General features: G+C 41.9%; 1 pseudogene; it reads right to left on the bottom strand.

The window, feature by feature from the left end:
- Positions 1-3346: 3346 nt before the first annotated feature.
- On the bottom strand, positions 3347-4304 carry LOC107523962 (RNA-binding protein PNO1-like; annotated as a pseudogene).
- Between the last annotated feature and the right edge of the window lie 5499 nt (positions 4305-9803).

Here is a 9803-nt window from a genome sequence, read left to right as displayed (position 1 = left end):
GGTGATCAGGGTCAAATTGCGCAGTGATTGGAAGAGCCTTCTGACAAGGATTTTGGCATTAATCTTAATGGGATGCCTTGGGAGACTTTGAAATTGGTATTTGAGTGGGTGTTATTAGTGAATGCCTGAGTTCTTCCCTCTCTATGAGATCTACAATTGATGTCTTTCTCCTTCCTGAAACCTGCTGAACCATTGAGCCAGCATACTACCTGGTAGTTCTGGGCCTGGATAAAGAAGCAGGAGAAAGATAACATCTGTGAGTGGAGTGACAGAGGTTCAGTTCTATTCCCTACGTTTAGGAAGGATGTTCCAGTTTCCTATGTGTTGGGAAAACACCACTAATTGTGGCTATAACCTAGGCAGTGCTGGAAGTACCCTTCTAGGTGAGGAAACCTCAAGTGTGATTGATGTTGAGGTGGGAAGGATTAGACTTGACTTTAGCCTGGTCTCCCAGCCAAGGGACCATGTGGAGAGAGACCCAAAGTGCCCTCCTAAGACCCTACAAAGCACTTGATATCTCTTTCAAAGGTGGAACTGACAAGCAGTCAGGGTCCAACAGAAAAATAGCAACAACTAAGAGAAAGAGAACAGAGGATTTGCCACGAGGCATTGTGGTCACTCAAGTGAGCCGCTGTCTCCCTGCTTCCTCTCACTGCCACTGAAGCCTAGATGTAGGGTGCTGTCTCTGGAGACCACACCCTTCCTCCCCACCCCCAACACTTCCAGTTAGTAGTATGTCCTGCGTTTGGGGAAAATAGAAAAATGTGAGTAAGATATGAGATAACCTTAACCAAAACTGAAGAAATATTATAAAGGTGGGCTGAGAGATCCTTAAGGAGCTCTACTTAGGTGAAATGGAGGTCAAAAGGGGATATTTGATAGCTATTATTTGGGAAAACTGTAAAATGGTTCCAAATTTATAGTTAATGACACCTTAATCAGGCCAAGTAAAGATATATTACTTAATTCTATTAACATTTTGATATGCATAGCAAAACTTTGAGGTAAATGTTACTATTCTCACACTGCAGATGGTGAGATGAGGTTTCACGAGGTCAAGTGACTTGCTAAGGGCACAGGGCCAGCATGATACCGATCAGGGTTGGAGCCCTCATCTCCCCGACTTTGAAGCTTGTACCCCTTCTAACCCACTGCACTGCTCCATATACCCTACTTTCAACGTGATGTCATGGCAGTGGCCAGTTAAGTAGAGTTAAAAATAAATAACTGTTCCTGATATTGCAGCGTCATACGAATCAAACCACCTAAGGTTGCCAAGGGTAAAATGATGCAAATAATTGACTAACTCTGGCATGCTGACATTTTCAGTTTTGAAGTTAGATTCTGCTACGACTACAGACAGAACTATGATATGGTCCTTCCTCATTTGCTCTCTGTCAGATAAACCTGGATTCTTCTGACCATAACGCATGATTATTTTTGTATTGTCTATGATACACCTGCTGTCCCTCCCTTTGCCTCAGCCCCCAGTCCTCCCCTTCTTGCCTTTAAAACATCAACTCAATGAACTCATTCACTTTCTTTTCTGATATTTTACCAGCAACCTAGAACCAGGGCTTGGCACATAATAGGCCTTCCCTAAAATTTTTTTGGATGAATAAATGGATCAGAAAGTGATTTTTAAGCTACCACATACATTCTACCTTAAATAATTAGAGGCCAAGGAGGAGGGGAAAAAGGGGGTGTTATGGACCAAATGTTTGTGTCCCCCCCAAATTCAAATGTTGAACTCCATCCCCTTGTCATTTGATGGTATTAGGAGGTGGGGCCTTTGGGAGGTAACTAGGATTAGATGAGGCCATGAGGGCAGAGCCCTCGTGAATGGGACTAGTGCCCTTATAAAAGGCCTGAGAGCACAGCTTTCCCTGTTTCCCCATGAACACACATAGTGAGGAGCCAGCTGTCTGCAACCCAGAGCCGGGCCTCGCCGGAACTCAATCGTGCTGCCATCTGAACCTTGGACTTCCAGTCTCTAGAACTGAGATAAATAAATGTCTGTTGCTTATAAGCTATCTCGGGTAGTTTGTTTGTTTATTTATTTATTGACTATTATTTTTTGGTCTTTATGTGAGGATATGTTTATTGACTTTACAGAGAGAGGAAGGGGCTGGGGGGGAGAGAGAGAAAGAGAGATATTGATGTGACAGAGAAACGATCGATTGCCTCCCTTATGTGTCCCCACTGGGGATCAAACCGGAAATCTAGGTATGTGCCCTGACTGGGAACTGAACCCTCAACCTTTCTGGTGTACAGAATGATGCTCCAATCAACGGAGCCACCTGGCGGGCGAAGACAGAGGAGGAAAGGAGGAAACAGGTGTAGCTCTCGTCTGGAGAGTCAAGAGTCTGTAGGCCGGTTACACAAGTGACCTTGCTGCTGGCCAAGGTGGTCTTTGTAATGGCTTTAGGGACTTCCATAAGAACTCTTTGATGTGAGTCACCATGAAAACCTAGCTACATTGAAATTCTTTTCCAAACGGCCAGACCAGGTACTGGTCTGCTTCCCACCTGGCCTGAAATGTCAACGATATATGTCACTTACTTTTGCACGTGGTGTCCTGGCTGTGTCAAAGAGAGATTTAGAAAGATGAGTATAAATGATAAATTGGTGGGCTTGCCAGAAGTTTCTTTCCAGGAAGACCAAGCATCTTCTTTGGGAGGATATTTATTTTCAAGGGAACTTGACTTTGATTTAGTAATGAAGACTTATTATTTGAGTGCAGGAGCATACGACCTGTTTTTTGTTTTGTTTTGTTTTGTTTTTCTGAATGTCAACCTTGTGATATAGGTCTTTAATTTTAATTTTATAAGCGGCAAAACAGATACAAAGATTAGTCTTTTTGATTCACACAGTGTAGCCAAACTGATTCTGAAATAGTCAGACACCACCCAGTATTAAGGATCATGATTCAGAGAGGTTTTCTGAGATAATTCTTTAATTACAACTCATAGAGAAGAAATATTTAGAAATTTATAAGTAACAATCTTATAAATTTGTACAGAAAAATGAGAATTTTCTCTCCAAATGAAAAAACTGGAAACTATGCAAATCTGCTAAATGTAATTTAAAATGATAAAAAAAGATAAATTATAATTAATGTTTAAGTATAATAATGCTACTAAATTTGGGTGCTTAAATTATCCTCAAAGCTGTTGAATGACTACTGTCAAGCATTTCTATTTATGCTTCTGGCTGAGAACTGAAGAAGGAACTGAGGCTTAAAGTGACTGAAAAATTCTTCACATGTTTTCTTGTGACCACTTGTAGAGAGTAAGGTCTTTTTCTCTAGAGTCCAAAGACAAGAAAAAAAGCTCCTGATGTGAAATCAAAATGCATCTGCTGCTCTGCTGGCCACAGCTCAAATATTGCCATAAAGTTTGCTGGAGGATTTCCCAGGAGGAGTTTGCAAAGGGCAGTTCTTGCCATCCTGGTATTTTGGAAAGAGCCAGGGATGTGAACTTTCACATCAGCTAAAACTATCCTCGGCCGTGACACATTCTCTATGGTGGATTTGGTTTTTCTTTCTTTGCCAGTGATTCTTGCTATTGCTCTTGGCAGGTGATCTCCCTGCAGGGGCTTCACATCTGTAATTTCAAAGAACTTTAGGAAAATGTCACCCAACCCAATGAAGGCAAGCGTGCCCTCCGCCTGAAACCCGAGAGGAAGGCTTCCACAAAATCCGCTGCTTTTGTCAGAGCGCTAACATCCTTGGCTTCTTTACAAGTTCGGATTTCTACACGCCTCCATTTCAAGTTAAAGTATATCTGAAGTACCAAATGTTCTATAATAAGAGTAAATACCTTCAACCAGTTCTCTCTTTCTTTTTTAAAATCCTCATCTGAGGATATGTTTGTTGTCATTTTTTTTTTCATTGACTTTTTTATAGAGAGGAGAGAGAAGCATCCATGTCAGAGAGAAGCATCAATAGTCTGCCTCCTGCACGTGCCCCGCCGGGGATCGAACCTGCAACCTTTAGGGGTATGGGGTGATGCTCCGACCAACGGGGCCCCCTGGCGAGGGCTAACCAGTTCTCTTTCAATGGCGTGTATCTGTTAGCTGGGACCGAAATTTTCCTTGTTTCTTCTTTCCCAGCCAGGAGCTTGTCCCCTGAGAAGGTGGGAAGACTGGCCCTTTGGTGTGGGCTTCCTCCGAGCCCAGGCAGCCTGCACCCTGACTTCCCCACCAGACAGCTCCTCAGCCTTCCCTTTCTTCACCCTCTGCTCATCCTAGTGGGTGACATGGGTGAAACTGTCCTCAGCCCTGGCGCTCTGTGCCTCCATGTCAGTTGCCTTCCCCAAGAATCTCCAGTCCCTGTGATGTGTTTTTCACATTTGTCTCTCAGCATAACTCCTATTAAACACATATCTGAGTCCTGCGCTGGATATGCATGTGTTTAGCAGAGAGGAGGCTTGAAGAATACGAGTGAACAGCTATCGGACTCAAGTCAGAGCAGGACATTGAAGTCCAAGCAGCCCTGCTTTGAGACCATTTCATAAGGGATCCAACCCTATTAATGCAACCGGGGGTAGTCCTTGGATAAACTCAGCAGCAGTGGTCGTCATTCCTGAGTCAATGTGAAAAACCTCCCAGAAGCTCCCAAGGGGTTGTGGAGGCAACTGAAAGATGAAGGCCAACGAGTTTTACTGTTATCAGTGCAAATTTTCAAGTAAGTTTACTTAGGTGTTTAAAGAAATAGCTACTTTTCAAAACTCAACAATCCACGTTCTGCCTAAAGGCAAAACATGTAATAGTAACAGTTTCCAGATAAACTCAGTCGCCTTCATGCTTCCTTTCTCATTTTAGATACACATTGAGGTAATTCCGACTTTTCCTCCTCCCCCGTTTTCTCCTCATAGTGGTGTCAACGTTCTGGCATCAGGGGGACGCATCGTGTCCAAGCTGTCCCTTCTCTCGCCCAGGCATCCACAAACTGGCGTGTCACTCGTCCTGTCTGGTCTTTGGCCTTTGGCTGCTGCTCCCTGCTGCCATCTTCATAGTTGTCAGTGTTACCTACAGAGCTCTCTGCTGCATGGGGCGTGGGGAGAGGGGCCCCCTTGTCACAACCATAGGTACTTCAAGGCTCCCCTTTCAGCTGTTCTGTATCCTTCTAGGGTCCAGCGACATTGGGCTTCTCTCCCGTGTCGTTCCTCCTGGCTGGCTGCCTTCCTCTTGGCTGTCTCAGGTTCTCTGCTACAGAAACAAACATTGTCCTATTGCAGTTATACCTGGGGGCACTGGATAGTGTTGGGAGTTCCAGCACTTAGTCTCTCTTCAGAGACCCCTCCTAGGAAGAGAATATGTCTCCTTTTCTCCAAGATTCCCAAATATTTCTGACGGTTCTGTTATTGTCTTCCACTCTGGGGATAGTCAAGTTATTTGTTGATTATACACAAAGGTGTAGACTCAAGACCAAATATGTATAACACATTTAAACTGTATTCTTTTTTTAATATGTCTTAATTGATTTCAGAAAGGAGAAGAGAGAGGGAGAGAGAGACAGAGAAACATCAATGATGAGAGAGTCATCGATTGGCTGCCCTCTGCATGCCCTCTACTGGGGATCGAGCCCTCAACCCAGGCATGTGCCCCGACCAGGAATCGAACTGCCATCTCCTGGATCATAGGTTGTTGCTCAACACTGAGCCATACTGGCCTGGCAAACTGAATTCTTGATTTCAACCATTTCTCTTCCAGTCTTTCTCAATTCAGAAAATGGTACCTCATCCACCATGGGAGTTATCCTTAAGTCCTACTTTTCATTCATTCGCTGCATTCACTCCAATACCAAACCTGTAACCACTGATCATCTCCAGCGTGACCATGCAACCACCACCACTTCTAGATGGTTCTATTACAACAGCCTTCTCCTTTCTTTTCCTATATTTACTTTTGTCCCTCCAATTTATTTTCCACAAAGCAGAATTTAAAAAATAAAATAAAATGATTATGTCTTCCTGTAGCTTAAAACAAGCAGAAAAGAAACAGGTTCATAGATACAGAGAACATTATGACAGTTGCCCGGTTGGAAGGAGGTTAGGTGGACGGGTGAAATAGGTGAAGGGATTAAGAAGTAGAAATTGGTATTTACAGAATAACCACAGAGAATATAGTCAATAATATTGTAATAACTATGCATGATGTCGGATGGGTACTAGATTTATTGGGATGATCACTTAGTAAGTTATACAATGTCTACTTGTTATCAGTGGGGTGCCTTCTGTGTTCCCACCTGCTATTGGTGGAAGTGGTGTTCTTGGGGTATCATGGAAAGCTTTACTGATGATGCAAAATTAAGGTGATTCTCTTCCAAGTTCCCGTGTTCCTCCATCTCACGATGGAAGAAGTCCAACCTTGTGTTCAGAAGGGCAAGAATTAAAGTCACTGCCCAGAGTCTCCGCTCCATGTTAAAGCACAGCCCAGTCCAGCAGCAGGCAAGCTTAGCTTGTGGTCTCAGCTGCGGTCCATTGTGTGTGGGGTCCCCATGGCTTTCCATTGTATTTTGAACAAAATGAAAACTCTCTACATTGACTGCAATGCTTTGCACATTCTGATTTACTCTTCTCTAATCAAATCTCATTTTTCTTCTTCTCTTCCTTGCTCTAGTCACACAAGCACCCTATGGGCTCCTAGAAATGGGGAGCTTTTTTCCTGCCGCAGGGCCTTTGCCCATGTTCTCCCTTCTTCCTGGACTGCTTATTCCTGCTGCCCATGTGTGGCAGACTTCCCCTCATCCCTCAGGTCTTGGCCAAATATTATGCTCTTTTCTATTATTTCCATTATTCCTTCTAACCACACCTTCATTTCTTTCCCCCTTTGGAACACTTTTACAGTTTTACAGTAGTGATAATATACTAAGCCACCCATTCGTTGTTTATCCCTCCAACTTAGCTGATAGCTCCTAAGAAAAACTGCTGTATCTCTTTTATTTATTGATGTATTCCCAGCACCTAGAATAATAACTGGCACATTATAATGCTAAAATAAATGTTTGTTGAAAGAATGGAAATTTGAAAAGAAACAGGTGCTATATAATGTCATTGTTAAGAGAGGACTATGGGGCCAGATTTTCCTGAAATCAAATCCCTTCTTAGGTGTGTGATATGGAGGCATAAAAAATTAATTTTCCTTCACCTTATAAACTTTCCTAGCTGGTCTAATAATCAAATTAACAAGGACAAATTAACAGGAGAAAATGTCCAAAATTTATTAAACCAATGTATATTCAGGGGTTCATAAAAATGTGACCCTAAATGCATTGGCCAGTTGAGGCTTATATAGCATGGTGGACAGGAGAGAAGGGGGGCAAGGATCTGGGATTCCCAAGGGAAAGTAGATAATTCACAGGTAAAAGAAAGAGCAAACATATGGTAAACAAATTCTTGCTGGACCATCCAGCAACAAAGGGACACAGAGGGAAACAGGCTTTGCAAGATTTCTTCCTGCCCCATTATATGTGCTAATTCATATGTGTAAGGTGAATATGCTGATGTGATTATAACCAGATGCCCTTTCTGAAGAGGTTTTTCTATCTGAATTCTTTTAGGCAGGAAGGGGAGAGTCAAAGGTTCTTTCTGAGTCTCTGTTTCTTAATAACCCCTTAAAATCAATATCCCAGAAGGCACATTTTGGGATGGCAAAACGTTGGTCCCCCTCAGTGATTTGGCCAAGTCATGATTGTCTCTGTGCTCAGGTTCTTCATCGTAAGGTGAGGGTCTTAATAGTATCAACCTCTTACAGCAGTTTTTAGGGTGAACTATTTTAAATGGGTTAATGTATGCACAAATGCCTGGCACACAGCATGCACTATATGTTAACTGTTATTAGAGGAGAGATAGGCACAGACCATGGTCAATGGGGACCTAGAGAAGGGCTGCCGCATGGCAAGTGCAGATCCAGGGGCTGTGCCCTGGTCAGGGGAGGGCACAGGGGACAGTAGTTAAATCAGAGAGACAACCTAGAAAAAGGGGCAGTGGCATTATCTTTGAAAGACAGGCTCCAGGAAGGGTGTCACCAAATTGAGGCATCATGAGACCGTGCAACTCCTGCCTGATTTTGCCTGTGGTTTGCCTGGGGCCGGCTGTCATTGGCAGGGCCCAAACTGCTCCTGATTTTGGCAGGGATTTATGAAACTGATATTTTGGAATTTGTTTTTCTCCATAAAAACAACAACAAAAAACTTCATTAACAATCATCAGAGAGGGGAAATGTGCACGCTTGCAGACCTGTGGCTTGCAAATTACTAATAATTCTCATATTACTGCCTGTCACCCAAATACCTCAGCCTAACAAGAGCAGAGCTCCTGTCATCTTTTTACATTTAATTTTAATTTACAGAAAATAGTGTTCTTCCTGCTCCATTTCTTCCAGTTCTTTCCTTCTCCTCCCTATTCATTTTTCCTTATCATTTCAGAGTTACTCCTTTCAGCAATGTCATCTTTTGCTGTAACGTGCTCAGCCTTTATACATCTAATAGATGCATTATTTTCTTTTCAAATTTATATCCTCTGTGGTCACACTTCTTAGCTGTAGAATTAAACTTAGAAGAAAATAATAAACTGACTCTATAATAGAGACTACTTCATTTTTGTTAATAATCATGCTGGCCTAAATTTCCTTATTTTGGAAACTTTTGTTTTGAATTTAATTTAGAAATTCAGGGACTCTTCTCCCTCCCCCCAACATCTTTTCCATGCCTTGACAATATACCTATAACCTGAAATCCACACACAAAATGATATGGTTCCTGGTTTGTATAATTTCTATACCTTGGATTTACTAACAGATTTACAAACAGGCTTTTTTTGTTTTGTTTTTAAACTAAAAATATTTGTTGTGACCCTGCACTGGAGAGTAACTAACATAAGACCATTTCCCTTACTTGACATAAATTTACAACACACAATGTTAGGGACAGTTCTTTACTATCTTTTTCAGCTCAACAGAATGCACACAGAAGCTATCACTTTTAGAGACTGAATAGTGTCCTGGATGAATCATAAACTCTAATTTGGTAATTTTTTATGCTTTTATGTGTTTGCACCAGAACTACACATCTTATCATAATTTATTGCCTTCATAATTTTTCTGCTCTGGAATATGGAAATACCCAGTGCTCTGATTTCTTCTTTCTGGTAAATTCAGGTCAGCTTTGCCTCCCATTTCAACTCTAACTCCTTACCAAAGGTCATCATATTCCTACTATTACATGCTGGGAATTCTTACTGAGACATTTTACTTTTGCTAATTCATTTTTGCCCCCAAGAGATGATGGCTACTATTCTTCTGAATTATTGCATCATTTTAGAAAAGGAACTAATTATTCTCTGCTTACCAAGGGATATTCTGTGACTGATATAGTTGGATTCATGTAAAAAATCATAAGTGGTAGTGAAGAGATCGTTTTCTCTAAAAAAATATAATTTCAAAAGTGATTTAAATGGAACATAAAGAAGTACTTATGAATATGGTTGCTTTTATAGCTAATGCAGATTTCTTACTTTTACCATGATATTACTGAGTGCCTTATATGTAGCAGGTTCTTGGTAATGTTTCTTGATATTAACAGTTTTCCAATCCTGACTTTTGTTTTTAAAGATTTTTTTATTGATTTTTAGAGAAAGAGGAAGGGAAAGGGAGAGAGAGAGAGAAACGTCGATGTGAGAGGGACACTTAGTCAGCTGCCTCCTGCACATCCCCGACCTGGGATCCAGCCCGCAACCCCTCAGGGCCTGAGCCACACAGGCCAGGGCCCAATCCTGACTTTTGTGATGGCTGTTGAAAGA

The sequence above is a fragment of the Miniopterus natalensis genome, chromosome 6 (genome assembly GCF_054644295.1).
Source record: "Miniopterus natalensis isolate mMinNat1 chromosome 6, mMinNat1.hap1, whole genome shotgun sequence".
Taxonomy (NCBI): Eukaryota; Metazoa; Chordata; class Mammalia; order Chiroptera; family Miniopteridae; genus Miniopterus; species Miniopterus natalensis.
The sequence above is the reverse complement of the archived record's forward strand: the minus strand, read 5'-3'. Positions and strand labels throughout refer to the sequence as shown.